Source organism: Ursus americanus, chromosome 11 (assembly GCF_024610735.1).
Source record: "Ursus americanus isolate L20-20 chromosome 11, mUrsAme1.1.p, whole genome shotgun sequence".
NCBI lineage: Eukaryota > Metazoa > Chordata > Mammalia > Carnivora > Ursidae > Ursus > Ursus americanus.
This window is the reverse complement of record NC_142137.1, coordinates 25104874-25126781: the sequence shown is the minus strand read 5'-3', so window position 1 is coordinate 25126781 and position 21908 is coordinate 25104874. Positions and strand designations below refer to the sequence as shown.

Here is a 21908-nt window from a genome sequence, read left to right as displayed (position 1 = left end):
GTGTGGGAGGAGGTGAAGAAGCGTGGGCTTCAAGGATCAGAATCACAGGTTCTCACAGAGCTGGGTAGGAACACTAGAAACTCCTTTCTGTTGGGCGGATTCGGCCAAGCTAATTCCTTCCTTCCTTCCTTCCTTCCTTCCTTCCTTCCTTCCTTCCTTCCTTCCTTCCTTCCTCCCTCCCTCCCTCCCTCCCTTCCTCCCTTCCTCCCTTTCTTCCTTTTACAGGATTTGAGAAATAATTGATTATTTAAGAAAGATTTATTTTATTTATCTGAAGAAACATTTTAAAGCCAACACTGGTCTAGCGTCCCAGACCACTTGAGGCACTTTGCGGATCGTACTGTGGGGTTGTGCTTAAGGCCATGGGCATAATACACACAACCACTGGGACAGAGAAGCTGGCAATTGAATTCATCCACTGGGTCCTGTTTTCTTTCCTCCTCTTCCTCTCCTTCCCTCCTCCTCTTCTTCCTCCGCCTTTAATGAAATCAGCTTATATTAAATGACCAAAATGAAAAATTATCAAACTTGCCATCTCTCACACAAAACAAAACAGCAAAATTAGATGATTACATGAACTAAAGTAGCTAATTTCTTTCTTTTTTAAAAAAAGATTTTATTTATTCAATTAGAGAGAGAGCAAACAAGAGAAAGAGAGCACAAGTGGGGGAAGGAGCAGAGGAAGAGGGAGAAGCAGGCTCCCCACTGAGCAGGGAGCCCTAAGCAGGACTTGATCCCAGGACCGCTAGGATCATGACCTGAGCTGAAGGCAGATGCTTAACTGACTGAGCCACCCAGGCACCCCTATTTCTTGCTCAATGAATACAATGCTTTGACTCCAAAAAATTTTAATTTTTTTCTGTGTTCATAATTCGAGGAGAGAGATTTCTTATTTCGTTCTAATGTGACTCTGCATATATATTCAGAAAAACCCCAAATTGCAATTTCTTTTTTGTCACTCTCAGTAACTGTCGAAGTTGTGGCCTAAGCCTTAATTGGCCCTAGTTCATGGTTAGTCCTAAACATTTGCTAAATTTGCTTGTTGCTCATCCCCCAGAGTAAGCCTGTGGGTGGCTTATTTGTTGAATGGATGTTTCATCTTGCAGGAAATACTTGGGAATAATACTCCAGAATGGGCCGAATGAAATGGGTGACGGGGAGGCTTGCTCCACTTTACTAAAAAAAAAAGGAAAACAAGTCCCTTTACTGGCATAAATTGATTTACCACAAAGAAGACAATGGGGCATGAAGGCTGAATAGTAGCCTTTCTCCTGCATGAGGACCCTTCGAGGCCACGTGGGCCCTGATCACGGTCGCAAGTGGAGACATGCTTCTGCGCCTACACACAGATCTGGAGCCCAAGTCCGAGCTGCATGCACTGCCCACGTGTGCCGTGTGCGGCTGTCGTGTCAATATGCATGACCGCGGTGTGTCCACCTGCAGAGGCAACACTCTTCTGGCAAACACAGTCTCGCCCGCACAGCGATGTTATTAGAATAATTTTTTGTTGTTGTTTTATTTGTTCAAAGTCAAACATTTACTCCTTCAGTTCCCCAGTATCTTACAAGCCCGGCGCTGGCCCACGCTGCTGCAGGACTGGGACAAAGAGATGATGTTACAGTCTGGTTTCTATGGCAACAGAGGAGGGGTAATGAAAACCGAAATGTTGGAAACACCCATTCTGACAATTGTGACATAATTCAGGTTATTCCAAGGACGTAACTACCAAAGAAGCAGAAGTGTCATTACCTTGCAGCTCATGTCGGCAAAAAGCTACACCGCACATTTCTCTGAGTTGGGCTGCTAAGAGGAAGGAAACACGAAACACACACACACACACACACACACACACATGCACGCACGCCTCGTTTTCTGCATGTAAAATGTGTGTGTTCTTTAAAAGCCAGTGGTTGGCTGGTTTTCCGGACATGATGTGGTTGAAGCTGTCATCGTAATGGAAATTCATTGCTGTAGCTATGGTAAATCGAGTTTTCTGCCTGTGCTGAATGCATTAGTCTAATGAGATGTTTGCAGCCGGAGAGCAGGGCTGCTGGAGACTAACTGTGAGCTACTAACACACGGGTAGAAGATTAGCTTTTGTATTACTCGTTTGCATGTACCGAAAGTCATCTGTCTTCTGAGTCAACATTCCCGGCCTGGTCAAGAACCTGATCAGGGCTCTGGTGAACAAGCCGTAGGTAAGGGAGATGCACAATCGGAGGGTGTGCCCTTGACACGGGATCCTTCTCTTTCTACCGTCAGCATGACAGGTGACCTGTGTTGGTGTATCTGGCTTGCATGCCTACCTCTGTGGCGATGCCCGAGTGTCCTGCACTCAAACCACTGACGCCAGAAGGTAACGTCAGCTCCTCCTGCTCAGAACAAAAATGTTTGATTTCTTTACCAGATCTCAGAGAGGAAGTTGTAGCCTAGAATTATACAGTTTATAAATTCGGGGTACCTACACAGTCATGACTCTTTAACTCTGCATTGGAAGATGTAGAAAGTTGTTTATTTCCCCAGATGTGAACTCAAATAACTGTTTAACTTTTTTGCGTGATGATTTTGCTTCGCTTTTGTTTTGTTTTAATTCAAAAAAAGTGTGATATGTCTGGGGATAAACATATTTACTAAAATTTAATTATTAAAATTGATGTGTTGTGAACTTGCAAGAGTACTTTTTAAAACTGAATTTTATTATTTATATCCTGGGTGGAATATTGTACATGTCTTTGTGCTGTTTGTCTTAATTTATCAATTTACCAAATAGATGAGAATACTATTTACTGCTAGTAGCTGGTACTGGTTAGTTTTGCGGGGGGGAAACCAGGTGTCTATGGAGTGTCAGGATCAGTTTTCCCAAGTTCAAATACAGGTGGGGTGTTGTGTGACTGGACCCCGGCGGCACGAAGCCTCATGTCCCGGTTGCTTGCTGAGTAGAACAGGACAGTGTGAGGGTGGCGTCAGCTGTGTGGAAGTCCTCTGACGGATAGTTGAGGTGCTAAGTCCAAGTTCTTTCTGCTACCCGAAATAGTAATGGAGAGGTGCCTCGTGGAGTTGTCTTCAGATTCTGTGACGGTCCTCAAGAGGGTCAGACAATCAGTACCGTTCTGAGAAAGTGGCTTTTGGTTGGTCTCAGACACTGTGGTACTTGAGAAAGTGTTCCAGGTGCTTCGGAATGGAGACGTTGTATACTCTTGTGTGTTTCTTTCTTTTCAACCAGAGGAACCATTTTTTTGAAGAGTGAGAGACATAGTTGTTTTTTTTCTCAAGACTTAAAAAACATAAAATAGAATATTTGGAATGAAAGCATAAAAATAACTATGAAGGAATTTGCAGTCTGGTAAAGTGAACTGTGTAGGGGCACAATATTTGTGTGGACCATTTTGTGTGTGTGTTGCTTGGTAGAACTAGCCTGACAAAATGAGGGGGGAACTTAACTGAGCAACAGCAGCCGGGTGAAGATTACCTAGAAAGAGAATAGTGATTAGCTCAACTCAAATAAAACGTTAACACAGAAACTTCAGTTTTAGGGAAGTTGTTTGGGGCTCCAGGTCTTTACCTTTTAAACATCCGTGTTTAAACAGATTTTTTTTTTAATGTGAATACGTTTTCTTCAGCTCTCTAAACCGTGTATGTGGACAGTCTCTGTGATGTTTTTGCAAATCTATCAGTCTGCTTGCTTTGTAGAATCACAAAAGCAAATCCCACAAAAAACCCAGTTCTTCTGTTGAAGAAGTTTCAATTTCTTTGTGTCACCAAAATGACTTTTATTTTGCCGCCAAAAAAAAAAAAAAAAAGTAAATGAGTGATCATAGAAAAGAAAACAGTAAGAGAAACAAGAGTAAATCGCTTTCGGTCACTTATTTGCTTTTGGTGGTGTGTTTTCAAGGCAAGTGAAACCAGCAGAAGCAGTTTCACTTTCTGGTTCTTGGCTTCTGGGGGCCAGGGTCGCAGGGCTCTCAAGCAGCAGGTAGGACAAGCAGACCAGCTGCTAGGAAGCAAGTCGACCCCACGTGCTGTCGCGTTGTCGTCCTGCCGTGAGAACTTTTCTATTGAAAATTCAAGAAAGTCATGACTTTTTCAACATGAAGTCGTATTGGCTTATTCTAAAAATTCGAGCGATGCCCCAAAGCACAAAGATCGAATTTAAACTTTTTTTTTTTTTTTTACTTGAAATGATGTGAAAATCACAAGCAGATGGCATCCAGCCTCTCCTAACGTAGTGGATTTATTTACGTTTCAATCTCAATTGTGGAGCTCAAAGATTTGCAACACATTTAAGGCAACAGTACTGAAGTTCCCTGCAATCCAAAGAAGGAACGCTCAGAGAGGAATAACCCTTCGTAGGCTGGGGGCCGGGGTGGGGGGGGAGGTTCCGTTTCAGGCTGTTTTGCAGATCGGTGGGCGGTTCGGCGCGGCCGGGGGACGCATCGCACACGCAGACACCGACACGCTCGGGTCCCGCCGAGGGTGGGGCGGGCGGAAGCTGGGAGCGGGCTCCCGGGGGCTCCCGCGTGGAGCTCGGCGGGGCGTCGCTCCTCCCGTCGGTGCCCCCGGCAGCCTCGGCCGCGCGCTGACGCCAGGTAGCCGGGGCGTGCCCGCCGCAGCCCGCGCGTAGCGAGCCCGCCGGGGGGCTTCCCATGATAAGCCCCTAGGGTTTCCGCGTGCGCCGCTTCTCTTCCACCGAGCCTCCGGCTTTGACTCGGGGTCGGCGAGGGAGAGAAGAGAAAAGAGAGGAGGGCTCTCTTCCCATCTCACCACCCAAGGGCATGACATTCCGCCTAGCATTTTGGAGCCGAAGTTTGTGAAAGCCGTCCCTGCGAGCATCCGTGCTGCCTCGTGGGGATGGGCGCACTTGACCTAGCAAGGAGGGAGCTTTGTTTAAGTGCCCCCTTGGACATCTTAATTCAGCCAGCTCCCCAAAGGCTGGTTTGAGATTTACACGTTTTTACTGTTTTTTGTTGCGTCCGAAGGCAGACAGGTGAGGGGAGATGAGGGGGATTAATAACAGCCCTCGGGAGAAAAATCAAATGGTTTGGTACATATATAATGTAACAGCAGCCACCGCTGTGTCTAGTAAATGACTCTAAATTTTAATTAATGAGTCACAAAAGCCACAGCATAAGCTTTAAAAATTACCCCTTTATCAATAAGGTGATAATTAACTTTCTCTGGAATTAGCAATTCTCTCAGCCCCGGGCAGTATGCAGCCTAGTAAGTTCTCCGGAATGCTGCCAATTTTAAACAATCAGTCTTTTGGCAAATCTACTGGATTTTAATTCAGACATCTATTGTGACATTTTCTAATGTGGTTCAAAGACCCTTCGGATCACCCAAATCATGGTAAAATTTCTGAGATTGAAGGAGTGGCTCAGAATGTTGGGATTGCATGGGAATCTGTCACTTTCTCTTTCTTCATTGTGGTTTTCCACCTATCCCCCCCAAAACCCTCTGCATTTGCACGAACGCACGCTAGTCTCTGCTCTAAGTCTCTGCAGCATCTCTACTATAAATCGCGGTGGCGAATCCTGCATTTGTTGGTCCGCGCGTACTAGGTTGAAGGGCTCTGGCTGCAAGCCCGCTACGTCCTAAGTGCTTGTCATTGTTGTATTCATCTCGGTTTCAGTTCTGGCAAGGGCCCTTCCCTAATATTTCTGCAAACTCTCACCTGTGGTTTGTCAGATGTTGAGATTTGGCTAGAGACTCAGATAAGAGGAGCTGCAGATAGAGGGCCATTTTGGCTATGCTCATGGCTGGTTGAAATTTGGCTTCCTCTGACCTCCACATATTAATGTCTGAAGAGGTATAGGAGCATTGGGTGGACTGAGCAGCTGGCTCCACAGCGAACCCCCCCCCCCCCACACACACTCACTCCTCTGTGCTGCTGGTCACTGGTGGGTGACGTTCAGGGGCAGCCTGATGACGGTTGCTGCTATTTGGTCACAGTGGCTAGAAGGCAAGTGGCCCTGAGTGCAAATCCCTCCTCCAGAAGTCAGACCTCTCTCTCCTCCTTCTGGGTCCTTCCAATGGTAGCATCAGTGGGCTTCTGCTTCCCTCAGCCAAGAGCCTGGCTAGGATGGCAGGTGGGTGATGAAGTTTGTTGCTGGGTTCATCTCGCAGCGTCGACACAGTCAAGACCATCCTTCGGGAGGGTGGGATGGACATGAGCAGCAAGCAGAATTTGTGCATTTTGGAATAAATCGGCACTTTTCAATCAAAAGAGGCACTTTTCCACCACCGAGGAGATAAAACACCTCTTGCTGGGGCGCCTGGGTGACTCAGTTGTTAAGTGTCTGCCTTTGGCTCAGGGCATGATCCCAGGGTCCTGGGATCGAGCCCCACATCAGGCTCCTTGCTCTGCTGGGAACCTGCTTCCTCCTCTCCCACTCCTACTGCTTGTGTTCCCTCTCTCGCTGGCTGTCTCTCTGTGTCAAATAAATAAATAAAATCTTAAAAAAAAAGAAAAACACCTTTTGCTTCTTGCAATGATTACCTCGTGGACTCCTATTTTAGGACAGAAAGGAATTTATTACCCGGTGGCAGTTCTCACTTGGTATTAAGCTGAAAAACATTCCACTGAGTCTCCGTGACACACTGGAATAATGGGAATATATTCAGAGATCCACACAGTAGGCTTCCCTGCAATGGCTGTTGTTACTCTTGGACCAGTTGTGTTTTAGAGAGAATCTGGTGGCACAGAACCATATGAACTTCTCCGGACTCACCCACCAACTCAGCCATGTTCCACGTAAATTTTCATTTGTGGGGAAGCACGTGCGCATTTCTTTTTCAGCATCTGCCTTGATTGAGCGGATAAATGGAACTTGGTCCCAGTGTGGCTACTTTTCAAGAATGTTTGCCTACTCGTGCAGGCAGGCTGTGCCAGCCCTTTGAGGAAGGGGCTTGGCTGAGGAGTGATGGCTTTGCTTTCCTCATACGGTGTACAATACAGAAACAGTGGAGTTGGCTGTTATGAGAAAATTGATGTGCCAGGGAAAAATAGTGTCAATGCTGTGCTTTGCGAGGTGGTGACGTTGGCTGGTTAGCCCCGTGATAGTGACTCAACTTTTGGGAGCTAAATATTTGGTAACAAAAGCCTTTGCCCTTTTTCTCTCTGTGTGCTGATCATTACAGAGCAAAAGCCGTCATAGTTTCAAAACAGAAACATATGGCTTGAAATTAATCCTAAAGAAACATGCAGCTTTTCATGAAGATGGGTATTAAACTTGGGAACAAACACTGGGCGGGCAGAGCAAAGAACTACCCTCGTTGGGTCCCAGTCCAGCCATCGGAAAATGGCACTTAACAAAGAGGTACTGGGATCAAACCCAAAGGAGAGAGCCTTTTCCATGCCCCTTCCAACAAGTACTTGACCATCTCTCTCCCTCCTCTGTCTGCTGGTGCAGTTCGGAAGGGACTCTGTGATGGCCAACAGCAGCATGCGGCTGTCAGCTTATAGACCTGCTGGGTTGTTTCCTTTTGGATGGAAGGAAAGGTTTTCTCTTTTTCCTTTCACATTTGTCCACAAGTCATCCTGGGACATCATTGTTCTGATGAGAAAACCAGGGTCAAACACGAAGGAGTCTGTTTTTCCTTCGTGCCCGGAGCTGGGCCTGAGCCCTGCCGCCAGACCAATGTTAAGATCACAGAGGCCAGATCTGAGGGTCTGCCCTGCATGCAGCCGGCAAGCTGGCCTGGGGCTGGTGGCAGGATTTTAATCCTGTTTGATAGGCAACTGTGAACAAGGAAAGGAAGAACTGAAGAGAAAACCACAAGGTGAAAGCCACCTTTGTCGAATTCATGCTTTTTGTTTTGGAGACAGGATTTGGAGGTCATGTAAGAAACAATTCCTTTGGGCCTAAGCATTTCTAAACTATTACAAGCCGATAGGAATTTTTCTCATTCTTTTTTTTTTTTTTAAAGATTTTACTTATTTATTTGAGACAGAGAGAGAGCATGAGCAGGGGAGAAGGTCAGAGGGAGAAGCAGAACCCCCACCAAGCAGGGAGCCCGATACAGGGCTTGATCCCAGTACCCTGAGATCATGACCTGAGCTGAAGGCAGACACTTACTGACTGAGCCACCCAGGCGCCCCATCATTCTTTACGGCCTTTTGAAAAAGAAGCTAACTGCTTTTCTTCACATTCCTTTGGGATTTGGTACCCTTGCTATTGGGAAATTATGGTGATAGCAAGAATTCATCTAACAATTAGCTATTAAGATATGCTGTTCAACCCAAAGAGAATAACTCAAAAATGTCACGTGAGGCATTGGGCTTATTGATCAGTAAAGAATGCCACTCTGGGAACAGATTTTGGTCATTTTTCAGTCTTAAGAATGTGCGTCATTGGTTCATGTTGTTGCCATTGTTGCCTGTGCTGGGGGAGTTTGCCATGAGATTTGGGGGTCAATATAGTACATGGCCATCTGTGCACTTCCACTTATGTTGGGAATATAATATAACATAACATAACATAACATAACATAATAATATAATATAATATAATACAATATAATATAATCCCTTTCGGATGCCATGAGATGCTCCGGCATATTTGATGTATCCCTCTTACGAGCTTGTTTGTAAAAATGCTTCAAGTGGGTAGCTGTAGATAGCTTTATGTTTGGGTGCACAAATTACAAAGCATAGAAATAGTGGGGAAAAAACCACAACTAGTTCTAATGTCTGAAATCACTGCCCACAGTATGAAAATATAGCACTTGTTTTGACTGTTTGTAACATAATTAATATTAAGTACTTGACATAATAACGAGGGCAAACTGTATGGTGCAGTGATGTTGGTGCCTGATATGGATGGTTAATTGCTCCCACAGCGAGACCTGTACAGTTGTGTGTTGCCTTAATGAGACCAGGTGAATATAAACTCTCTCCAGGGAATTGAAGTTATGAAGTCAAGTTGGGTGTGATGAGTATGACAACGTGTGGAAGCCAGTGATCTGTGATAGTATAGAGGACTGGTCTTTTCTTTCTCTTGCCCTCCCTTTCAGTTAGAAGTCATTTGTTATGAACCTGGTAACAAATAAAGGGTCTGAAATTCTCTGTTAGCAGAGTTAAGGAAAAAGGACATTCAGAAAAATTTGTCTCACACATGTTTCCAAATCAGCCCCAATCTCTGCTAAGGTCAAGTGCTGAGTTACTACTAATGGGCTTGAGACCAGAGTGAGGTGGAATAAACTGGAAATATAATCATTTAAGAATATATTTCTGGGCACAGGTGAGGTCACCGTTTTTATGGACTATATTTAACATTTTCATACCTGAGGAAAAAAAATTCCGTGGGACCAAGGACCTGGCTGGTCCTTGGAGATTTCTAACAGTGGATGGTATGGGTTCCACAGCTTCCTGGACAAAGTCAAGCAAATCAAGGGCTCCTTTGGCCACGATTTCCTGTATTCTGCTTGTATACTTGGTAGATTTTCAATTTCCAGGGGTTTTCTTTGTCTTCCCTGAGAATACAGATTTAGGACGGAATAAGAAGAATTTACATTGGGACCATGGAATCACTTAAGTTCCAGACCATGTTCAAGCCAGTTCACCTCTCTGTGGAAACTGGAAGGTTAAAATAGAACCAAACTAATGAACTTGAGGGAAAAACATCTGACATTTGAAGGGACAAGTTAAAAGCAAAAACCTATACTCTCAGAAGTGGTTTTGAAGTGACTCCTAGATCTGTATGGATTGTAAAGGCCTTCCTTCCATGGCAAGCCTCAGACTCTTCCCTAGTGTCTGCGAAGGACGTAGACAGCACAGCCTCCATTCTCTAGAGGCTGCCCCCTCTTCCATTGTTGGAAACTTCAATTGTGAGCAAGGGCATTTTTCCCTCTGGAACTTTCCCTAGCTTCCTCCTTCAGGAACTTCCTCCTGGGGGTACTTTTGTCCTCAGAGAAGTAGAGAATAAGTATCAATGGGGTAGCATGGATTCTGAGTGGGAAAAGCCAGTTGAGTGGTCACCAGTGTGACCCAGGGCAAGTATGGTGGCAACCCTGGGCTTCCCTTCCTCCCTGGGAACGGTATTCCCTGTCAGTCCCCACTGCTGAGCCCCAGTACTTTGAATGTGGCAAGTGTTCGATGAATATTTGTTGCATGTGTGATTGCATGAATGATAATGTCAGCATGGGTGGCGATGCACGGTGTTGTGGAAAGAACACACACAATCTTTGGTGTCGCCTCAACTTTATCAGATCATGGGATGTAATACTTCAGAAGTTTTTGGGAAGGTTATTTGGGTTAATGTATATAATGTTCAAAGGCAACAGTATATGGAAAAGGGCTTTGTAAATTGTAAAGTGCTGTACAAATAGTAACAAATACATGTTCCCATTTATTGAGCACGATATGCTTGGGGATGCCGAGAGAAGCACTTAACATGCTTTATCGTATTTATCTGACATAAACCACACAGGAAGTCAATATGAGGGCTATTTTTATCTCCATTACACAGGTAGGGAAATTGAGGCTTACGTTCAATAACTTGTGGAGGGTCACATGGCCATGTGAGGTCTGCTGAGTCTTTCCTTCAGTGTTGAAAAGCCAGTGGGGCATCCATGTCTTTTCACCTGTGAGGGCTGAAGAAAAAGAGCTCTTTCATGCCTCCAAGCCAGCTGCTCCTGCTCAGCCCACTGGGCTGTTCCCAGGTCCAGCAGGTTCCAGAAAGGAAATGATTCCCTGGTGTTTCCACTTGGAAAGGCATTTTTGATCCACCACGAACTTCTTTTAAAGCAGTAGGCTTTCAGTCCTGTCAGACTCAACCCTTATTTTTATTACAAATATTTTTAATGCCCTGTTTATAATCCCAGAGTGAAGTTCCCAGATAATACAGCCCACCCACATCCACAATCTAAGAAAAACCAGTGTAATGTCATACCTGAAATATAAAGAGGAATAAAGGCAAAGTAATTAATAATTACTTCCGGTGCAGGCGCCCTGCTCTGGACGCCATAATGAAGTGGTCAGGTGCTTGACGTCCGCCGTCTCCAATGAAGCCTTGGGGCAATCAAACAGTGCTATTGGTGACTCGGATAACACAAGCTGGTCCTGCTGCCAATGAGGTGATTCTCCAAAATGGTAAACAACTCTTGGAATCCTGAACAAAATAGAGAACAGTCTTCCCTTGATTTGTGTATTATTTGCATTCCTGGAAATTTAAGGATATATTATAGCTAAGTAGAAATATGTTTATATGTAAAATGAAGTTAACTCTAGGTTCACAAAAACCAGGTTTTCACTCATGTGACCATATGATGAGACAGGGCTTCATTCTGTGGGACAGCTCCGTTTGTCCAGCATCCCTGGTCTCTGCCCTCCAAGTACAGGAATGCTCACCCCGCCCCCAACATCGTGCCAGGTAAAACCATATCCAACACATTTCCAAAATGCCACTCTGCGGGGAGTGTTGCCACCACCGCTGAGCACCTGTGGATGAGAGCATGCCAACCTGCCATGAATTTCACTTTCTCCTACCTCCCCAAATGCCTGATTAATTATAGTTTAAGAAAGATGGTGCCGTTTTGCCAGTTCCCTACATGATTGCTAAGTGGAGCCATTTCAAATATCATGGCAGAAATTCGGGGGTAACTTTCACATTCTACGAAGATGCTTAAAGCGGATTTCCTCGAAAAACTGTAGCTTTGAGCCTGAGAAGACCTTGTCTATCATGTTTCATTCTCTTTCAGATTATGCATAGTATTCTCTGGGTTTGCTTAAAAGCATTAACAGTTACCGAGGGACCATGATGACGTAGGCTTTGTGCTAGTTATCCAGACAATAGTCCTGGAATGTATCATTATTCTACTTCACAGACAAAACTTCAAGATGCAGTGAATTTAAGCAGTGAGTTTCAGTGCCTCAAGGTCATCTAGTAAGTTCTATAACTGATTTCAAAGCCAAAGCCAAACCTTTGCTCCAGCGTGCCTGGCTCCTGCATCAGTTTGGATATACGGTATATACTTTTATCTGTGATATGGAAATCCCATGTCTGCGAACTTTCTCCTTGTTGAGTACATAAAAATGGGGTAGAGGAATAAACATGGCCACAGATTCTTTGACATTCCTTCCATGAGGCTGTGGGGTCTAATACTGCTCTCCTTGACTCTGAGCTGTTCCAAGTGACTTGCTTGGTTCATAGCATGTGGCTGAAGTAATGTTCCAGGACTGACAACAGGAGTCTCCCGGTTCCTCCTGGGACTCAGAATGCTCTTTTGGAGCCCTGAGCCACCACAGAAGGGTAGATTGCCCCAAGGCCGCCATGCTGCTAGGAGCCAAAGCTCTGTGGAAGGCCCTGAACAAAAAGATATCAGGGTGGGGGCAGGGGAGAGGGGGAGAGAAAGAGGCAAGAAACATGGAGCTACTAGACGTGTAGATGAAGAAACCACCTTGGAAGTAGATCCTTCCATCCCAGCCTCCCTAGCTGATGCTGCACAGATCAGAGCCAAACTGTCCAGTCCAGCCTTTCCTGAATTCCTGACCCATGAAATGGTGAGACATAATAAGCCACGCATTTTGGAATAGTTTTAAACATACTGATAACCAAAACACATGTGCTTGGCATTCTTTCTCTTGTAGTATGTATTGTGGATTATTTTTTATGCCTAAGAGAGAAAGATTTTCCATTTTATTTCTTTAAAGATTTTATTTATTTATTTATTTATTTATTTATTTATTTATTTATTTATTTAAGAGAGAGAGAGAGAACATGAGTTGGTGGGGGGGAGGGTAGAGGGAGAAGGACAAGCAATGTCCCTCAGCAGGGAGCGTGATGCAGGGCTTGATCCCAGGACCCTGGGATCATGGACCTCTGCCAAAGGCAGACACTTAACTGACTGAGCCACCCAGGCACCCCAAGATTTTCCACTTTAAAAAAGAGGGTAAGATTCACTATAAAATATAGTTGATCTTGGGGTACCTGGGTGGCTCAGTTGGTTAAGCATTCAACTCTTGATTTTGGCTCATAAAATAAATCTTGAAAAATAAATCTTAAAATATATATATATATATTTGATCTCCATTTGCTAGGAATCGAAATGAGAGAAGTTTTGTTCCATATATAGTTACTGTCAGAAGTATGTGTTTTCAGGGGGACTCTTAATAAGTGCATATTTAATTTTACAGTTAGTTTATATATTTATATCTCTAACAAAGAATATTTGATTTGAATTTATAAATATGACTAAAGTTGGACTTAAGTATTTATTTCAATAAGCCATTTAAAGATTTAATAAGTTTCGAGTAAATGTGGTATAAGAGGTGTATTAGTCAGGGTTCTCCAGAGAAACAGGACCAATGGGATAGATAGATAGATGATAGATAGATAGATAGATAGATAGATAGATAGATAGATAGATAGATATTGTAAGGAATTGGGTCACATGATTATGGAGGCTGAGAACTCCCAACATCTGTAGTCAGCAAGCTGGAGACCCAGGAGGACCAATGGCGTGGTTCCAGTCCAAAAGCTGGCGGACTTGAGACCCAAGAGGAGCTGATGTTTCAGTTTGACTCCAAAGGCAGGAAAAAAGCTGACATCCTAGCTCAAAGGCCATCAGGCAGGAGGAGATCCCTCGTACTCAGTTTTTTTTATCCTATTCAGGTTTTTAACTCATTGGACGAGGCCCACCCGCATTAAGGTGCTTTACTGCTTTACTTAGTCTACTGATTCAAATGTTAACCTCATCTAAAAACATCTTCACAGATACACTCAGAATAAAGTTTGACCAGGTATCTGAGCACCCCGTGGTTTAGTCAACTTGACACATAAAATTAGCCATCATAGGAGGTATTCAGATGTAATGAATTTCGCAGAGGTTGTATCTACGGGATCTGATTTGGTAAGCACGGCTTTGAGCCCTAGGCTGTCCGTGTCTCTAGTCCAGGGTTTAGGGCTAATAGCCCAGCTGGTGTTGCTCATTCATCCATAATGACATGGCCCTCTACGTCCTTCCCATAATGTCTCTTGAAGTTATCCTTTGGTTTGCAGAGCAGCTTTCAGTGAGTGTCCCTGTTGGTGACTCTAATTCTGAGGAAGTTTGAGCTATCCTCTAGATTTCTGGCTGCCGTCTCAGGAGTGGCCATTTCCCAGCATCCCACAGCTGGCTGCCATGTTTACTGTCAGTGTCTTGGGCTGCCCACAGTTCTATAGCTGCAGTTCAGGCTCCCTGCGGGCTCCCACGTGGGATCGTATGTCACAGCAGGCTCATTCTCTAGTGAGAGAATGTCTGCCCTGAAAGTCAGGGTCACTGATACGCTGTCTCACTATCTAATGTTAAGTCTGGCTCAGTGGTGACAAGGAACTCAGATATGATGTATACGCTATGACATCATAGGAGCTATGATCAGTCCATGTCTCATGGCCATGAAGGCAGCTAGACATTTTCATGTCCCCCTTTGGGCCATGCTTGTGTAGATGATGGTATGTGGCACCATCAATTTCACTTACCCACTGTCCAGTCTAAATTTGTGTCCAAACTGCCCCCAGAAACAGGATAAAAATCTTGAGGTCAACAGTTTCATCTCTGGCTTCTTTGGCTTAAAGTGTCATTGCAGAACAGAAAACCAGTGATGGGCACCTCAGTGGGTGGAGGAAGACACATGTTTTTCCTTAGGTGCATGCCTTTGGATTAGAGCATTCTAGGCAGCCCTCAGCTTACACAAAGTGCTACATTATCAGTGCCACCAGTTATTGCCCTCACCTCTCTTGCTGTGTGAGAGAGGATGGAAGCTTCCACGCCATAATGATGAGCCATGGTAGGACTAGAGAGAGGAGTAGGGGTAGGTTGATTCAGAAGTAATATGAAGAATAACAAGAAGCACAAAAGGCGATAAAAGAAAAGCAAGCTCCTAAGAACAAGTTGTAATTATTTTGATCATGTATTTATAGGATGAAAACAGAGGTGATCTGTTTCCCATGCTAGAGAAGAAAATGTGTGTCTGTATTAGTTGGTAGGACTGCCATAAGAAAATCCCAGATGCTGGGTGACTTAAACAACAGAAATTTATTTTCTCACCATTCTGGAGTCTAGAAGTACAAGTTCAAGGTTTTAGCTGTTTAATTTTTTCTTGAGGCCGCTCTCCTTGGCTTGTAAATGCTTACCTACTTACTGCATCTTTACATGGTCTTTCCTCTGCGTGTTTGCTACGCTGGTGTCTCTCCTTACATGGACACCAGTCCTATTGGATCAGGGCCCCACCCTTATGACTTCATATAACCTTCATTACCTTTTAAAAATGTATTTATTTGAGAAGAGCGAGAAAGGGAGAGAACACGTGAGTGGGGGGAGGGGCAGAGGGGGAGGGAGAGAGAAACCTAAGCAGACTCTGCATTGAGCGCAGAGCTGGAGTCAGGGCTCCGTCTCACAACCCTGAGATCATGATCTGAGCTGGGACTGAGAGTTCAATGCTTAACTGACTGTGCCATGCAGGAACCCCAACCTTCTTTACCTTTTCAAAGGCTCTATCTCCAAATGCAATCACAGTGGGGGTTAAACCTTCAACATACACATTTTGAGGAATTCTGCCGCTGTAGAACTGTGGGCAGCCCAAGGCACTGACAGTAAGCATGGCAGCCAGCTGTGGGATGCCGATGAATTATGCAATTTAGTGTATAACTATATTTGTCTTAAGATTTCATCTGACAGTTTTCATGTATTTCCCCATAAGTTATCGATGGTAAATGTACCTCATAATGGTTTCTTATGATTTAGTTAATACTTACATTTTTTTAATGTTAGGTCAGTCACATTTCTGCTGTGCCCACTCCAGAGAGCCAAGGGATGTACTTCACAAAAGTTCTAACTCTCCCCTCAGGGGACAGAGTAGGTGTTCTGATGTCTCCAAATCCTTTTTAAATGACAACTGAAATCTCCTCCTGTCTCCTCCTGCCCCAGCAGTGCAAGTTCCCAAAGCCCATAAAATTGCTGAAATTCAACAAGGAGTGCTGTGTTGACAGAGGTGGGCTAGCAGCCCAGGGCTGATGCTTGCTAAGGGCTCTCACGGTGCGTTCCACCTCTCCCAGTGAGGCTAAGATGGCCCTCGTGGTCAGCAGACATCCTAATATGCTCTGTGCACTTGCTGGGAGGGAGAGTCTTGAGGATCCAGATTCTTCTATTGGAGTAAAAGTTGCTAACCTTACTTCCATCATTTTAACTAGATTTTCATGAACTCTTCAATCTGGAATTTTCCTCTAATTCTTGAGAGCTTAACCTGTTGAAAATGAGTAATAATTATTGTGGCCTGAATTTTCAAACTGACGTCCAGAGTGCTGCATCTATGTGAGGTAGTTAGGCTTCGTTGCAAAGAGATTGAGGTGCCCTAGTTGAATGTCTTGCTCTAGGATCAATGACAGTAACTGGATTGGGACAAAAATCTTGCATTCTCAAATTCTTGGCCACAGTCATTGCCAACTGGCCCCAAATGTTTTCCTAAAATCCCTGACTTGAGGATGAGCAATGAGTGATGCTTGAGCATGGGGAAGCTTGAAAATATTTGCTTATAACATAAAATTCAAACACTTTCCTCAGTCATATTTGATGGTGTGAATTGAGTTTGACTCTGACCTGTCACGGTTTTGGTTGATGTCCCAGGTGTTGAGAGAAAGCACGAAAAGAGCTGCCTTGCCTAGGGACTGATGGTTTTCCTCAGGGGGATGGTTGGCAACTATCTGTCCATATCCAGTGCCCCTGCCTGAAGATTTCCAGAGGATTCTGGGTCCTGGTGATGTGGCAGGCAGTGTGGGGAGGTCTGTAGTGAGGAGTGAGAATGAGTGCCCTTGGCTTTGGGTTCCTCGCCTGATAGTAGTGATGGTATCAAGGTTATTGTGTGAGCCTGCAGGACAGAGGCCAATGGCCAAGTAGCTAGTGCCAGGGCTCAGCCTTATCAGCCCAGAAATAGCCTCTGCTTGTTAGCCGCCCTTGCCTGCTGACCACGGGAGCATGGGGCCTCCATAGAGAGGTGCTCCTTGTGTATTCTAGATGGACTGAAGGATATATGGACAGAAAAGGAGATGGGTCCCCACATGAGGGGGTTACGTACCCAAAGTCTTGCTTGGCTAGCTCCCCGGGTTCCAGGCTGGAATTTCAACTCTTTCAATGGCCATCTCCACTCACATGTTCCACAGGCACCCTAAACTCAACATTTCCAAAGCTGGACTTCTCATTTGTCCCCTTCCCCACATCTTCTCCTTTATTCTGTCTTCATGAAAGCTATCACAGCTACCCCTCCAAGATAATAGTTTCAGAATCCCAAACTTTCCTTACCCCATGCCTTCCAACCGGAAGTCCTAATTGATGTTACTTCTCCAAAAGAGTTTCCTGCACTTCCTCCTTTTTTCCCCTCCACCCTCTGTTGGCCTTGCTCAGGTCCTCACCAGCACCCTCCACCTGGACCATAGCCATGGCCTCCAGCTCCACCTCTCTTCCTGAAGCCCCCTTCCCATCCCCCAATGCATTGCACAAGGTTATCCTTGTAAGACACCCACACGCTCTAGCCACTCAATTGCTTAGAAATCTCCAACAGATTCCCTTGCTTACATCAATGGCTGCCAAATGTTTGAACTGTGTTCCCCATTATAAATAAGTCCTCGAGTGCTCATCCCCAATGTATGTATCATAGACCATATACATACTAATACATTAATGTGTTATACATATCATAAAACACATGCAAAAATAGAAGTGAAAAAACCATGTGAGCCCTTTGCCCTTCCCCACAGATTCTCGAAGGCTCTGTGTTTTTTCACTTTCTATTCCTGAATCCTGGAATTCTCTTCCCTCACTTCTCTAGGTGATGAAATTTTATGTGTCTTTCAAGACATTGCTTACACATCACTGCCCTTGATTCTCCACACAGACTGTCTCTGTGCCCCCGTTTATACATAGTATTTAGATTCTTACCCGTCTCCCGCGGCATGGCTTGAGAATATTTTTCTAGTGGGCAAGGGGTAAGAAGGAAGGTATCAGGATATATGTTCCTGTTGTTGCCAAGAACAAAATTGTAATAGTACATGTCTTTCCTTGCTTATCAGACATTGCGAAGAACTGTTTTGTTTTCTCCCTCTTTCAACCTTCCTGTTACTCGGGGTACAATATGTCTCCCACAGATGAGCACGGACGCAGGCAGCCAGGCGGACACAAAGCGGGAGGGGAGGAATTGAGGGAGACATGCAAAAGTAAACTTAATTCTGCAGATCAAGCAACTAGGCTAATATGATTTAGAACAATGTGATGGGTGAAGTTTGTGTTTGTTTTCCCCTCAGTCTGTAATTAATTCATGGTAGTGCTGTAGGTTGTTACATTTTGGTAAACGAATAAAGAACCGTTCTTTGAAATAAAAGCGGTGAACAACCTAGTCATTTCACAGTAGCATGAGTGGAAGATAATTACAGTTCGAGGGACCGTCCCCATCCAGCACGAGAACACCGGCAGCTTGTCTTGGGAGGGGAGCTGCTGCGAGCCCGAATTGCAAAGTTGACGTGTGCCGCAGGCAGAAGGCAAAGCTTTTTCCCCATCTAGCCTCGGAGAGGACTTCACTCACTTTTTAGATATTCTGCCAGTGTCCTACAGGGAGCTGTGCTAATAAATATGACAATAACGTTGTAATGGGACAAGAAAGGCTGGCACAGCATTTTGTTAATTTGTGTTCAGCATTAGCGGGAGCTTTGCAACCCCTGGGCAATGAAACAGGAGCGTATCCGTCGGCTGTAGGCATTTAATGAGAGGCCTTGGGAATATCTCTGTGCTGTGGCAGCGGAGTGAGACCTGGCCCCACAAAATTTACCCAAAGTGTGCTTTCCTTCTTTGCCCTCAGCAGCCACGAAAAGGTCTTACTGGTGGCAGGGGCTGGGGAATAGCAACAAAAAGTTTCTGAGAAGAGGAGGACTCCTGGTGGGCTGGCGTCCAACGCCAATTAGCTACTCGGCTGTCAGCACCCACAGCCCTGGTTTTAACAGAGCAGTGGCAAAGATGGACAGAAATGGCTTGACCCGATGATGAATCCCAAAGCATTTTTAAAAGGCTCTTTTTACTCTTGCTACCTTTTCACAATTTGGCTTAAATACAATGCAAGAATAAGAACATCATAAATCAAAAGCTGTTAGCGTACATGACCCCTGAAATTTATGGGTATTAGGCAGAAAAAGCTTAGGAACGTGTCATCAAATAATTTTCCAATCCCCTAAGACTCATTTAAATTTCCCTCCTCTCCATCCCCTGCTGCCAATTCGTATTTACTGCACAGGAGGATCTAAGCCCCCGAGTAGAAGGATCCCCCTCCTTGCCATCAGACAGACCGGTTGATTTTTACGAGGTGGAGCCCAGAGCCCTGCGTGGTTACTGGCACCACAGGCACAAAGAGCCAAGAAGCACAAGAAAGCCATGGCAAATGCCCTCGGTCACTTATGCAGCCTTGGAAATGGCAGGGTCTATCAGTGCTGCCCTCCTTCCCATTTCTTTCACCTGCAGTCCTGGCGCTGCGGGGCGGGGCGGGGGGAGAGGGAGCTTCAGTGGAAGGTGGTGGGACTCATGGGAGGTAAAGGGCCCACTGCCAGGCTAGGGTGGGGACTTACACTGAAAGCCAGGGAAGTGAGCGCCAGCTTTGGAGGCCCAGTACTAAGGCCAGGAAGGCAAGGTGCAGAGCCGTGGGCCCAGTGGAAGCCAGCGAGAGGGGACAGAAGCCCCCAGTTATGCCCTGGATGGTGGTAACTGAGTCTCACTGTGTTCGTGGAGAAGTAGACACCAATTAGTGGTGTCAACTTGACCGATAATCCTTGAGACCCTCTGATGGGCAAGACACTGCCTCTGGCCAAGCAGACAGGCAAAGTCAGGTGAATCTTCACCGGGGCCAGAAATGGGTCTCCTGTCCTCCAAGGATCACTTCTTCCAGAAAGCCTTCTAGCCTTCCTCCAGCCCTTGTCTTTACTCTTGGAGGGCCACTCAGGTCTGCACCTCAATCCCCTGCTTCCTTAAGTTGGGGTTTCACTGGTGTGTGTGTGCATGTGTGTGTGTGTGATTGTGTTTTCTTCTCAATTAGGGCAAACTCTGAGGACAGCTTCCGCCTCACACACGAGGCTCTGTGGCACACCATTGGTGCCCAGACAGCCTAGGCTCTGCCTCCCAGCCCTGTCACTGCCTCAGTGGTTACGCTGCCTCTTTTCACCTCTCTGAGCCTCAACCTTCCCACCATGAGAATGCAGACATTAGCACCTGGGTCACAGGTTGCCATTAGGAGCAAATGAGCTGTGTCCAATGCTTCGTATATCGCCTGGCCTGCAGGGAATACACAATAAATTGAAGCTAATACGATTATGTCATTTAGTGCATGGAGTGTCAGCAGAGCCTCTGTTCATTGTCTAATAGGAACAAAATCTCACTTGACTGTCTTTCCTTCTGGAGCTGAGAGGGGGCTCTCGAACTTAAAAGCTGCCTGGGAGAAGTAGAGAAGGTGGTAGGCTTGGGACTCTCTGTTGTGTCACTTGGCCCTGTGATAAATCGTATTCTATTCCATGAGGAAAGGAAAGAAAAGGAGCACATCCTTAGACATTCTTGAGGCTGATGGAAATAAATATGGTTATCTATCAGATAACCGTGGCCTTCTCCACGAGTCCCTGGGCTCTCATGCTCTCTGATCCCCCCACCAGTCCTGGTTCTCCCTGGAGATAATGTCTGTCCATTTCAATGCCATTGTTCTTACTATAATTAGGAAAATGATATTTCAGAACCAGGCTGATTTCTCATCAGGTCTCATTGCCAGCATTACAGCTGCCATGTGCTCTTAGATCTGAGGGCCTATAAAATAGCTCACGCATATGTGAAACTTTATGTCACTCTTCACTGAGCTGAGTTGGAAAATTTATAGTTTAGAAGAACAGAGTCAAGTTGAAAATGTGGCTTTGGCTGGGTCTGGGCATAATTGGGGTTTTCAGGTGTAGTTTGGCAGCTTGCATCTAACAGAAACATCAGGGCCCATAAAATCAGTCCAGTGTCAGAATTTCAAGGTACTGTATTAAATATCCCTGCAGTGCTCCATCCCACACCTTTTTTTTTAACTGAAGGTATCAAAATGGCAGGATACACTGCTTTAAAAAAGCCACAATCCCAATCTGCCTCACAATGAGTGAGAATAGCATGCTGTTGGAAAAGGTGCTATCTGCTGTTTTCTTATTTATTCATATTTTCTTAATATCTATTGACCTCCCTGTATTTTAGGCACTTTCCTGTAATAGAAAAAAGAGTAAGATGTGGTCCTACTTCTCAGGGAGCTGATGGAGTACTAGAGGGGTCAGCAAACATTTTCTGTAAAGGGCCACACATGGCGGCCACGTGGTTTTGATGGTGATACCCACACCAGCAGCGCCATGCGTTTCCCACAGCCCTCCGCTCTCCATCCTCGAGCTCTCCCTCATGCCTGCTGAGGCCTCGCTTCTGTCCTGATGCCCACTGCCTCCTCACCCGCAAGCCAGACACTAAGGCTTACAGCACAAGCCGATCGCGAGGACAGACTGAGCTGATGGTGCAAAGCCCTTGCTCAGGCTCTAGTTGTCACTTAACAAATGTTAGTCTGCCTCCCTCCTGTCCTTCCAGATGAATCTGAGAAAGCAAAATCCCTCTCGCCTCTTCCAGGTTAAGCCATCTACTCGTGTCCCAACTCCAACTCAGACATCTTCTCCAAGACCTTCATCTACTCCGCTCTTTCTCTCCAACACCAGAGCCACCGCTCTGTCTTGCTCTGCTTTGCCTGCAACGCACTTAGGTCTCTTCTATATAAAAGACAGATTTAAAGAAGGAGGAGGAAGAGGAGGAAGAAGTAGCGGAGGAAGGAGGAAGGAAGGAGAAGAAGGTGAAGGGGAAGAGAGGAGGTGAAGAGGAAGAAGTAGAGGAGGAAGGAGGAGGAAGGAGAA

The 21908-nt window shown here is 45.4% G+C and overlaps 1 protein-coding gene across 1 annotated transcript in view; it reads left to right on the top strand.

The window, feature by feature from the left end:
• Window positions 1-2029: 2029 nt before the first annotated feature.
• The window catches only part of SCML4 (Scm polycomb group protein like 4), a 109750-nt gene continuing 89871 nt past the window's right edge, over window positions 2030-21908 (top strand). Inside the window, exon 1 of the mRNA XM_045806949.2 lies at window positions 2030-2198. The gene's annotated coding sequence lies outside the window, so the exon portion shown is untranslated. The remainder of the gene's footprint in view (window positions 2199-21908) is intronic.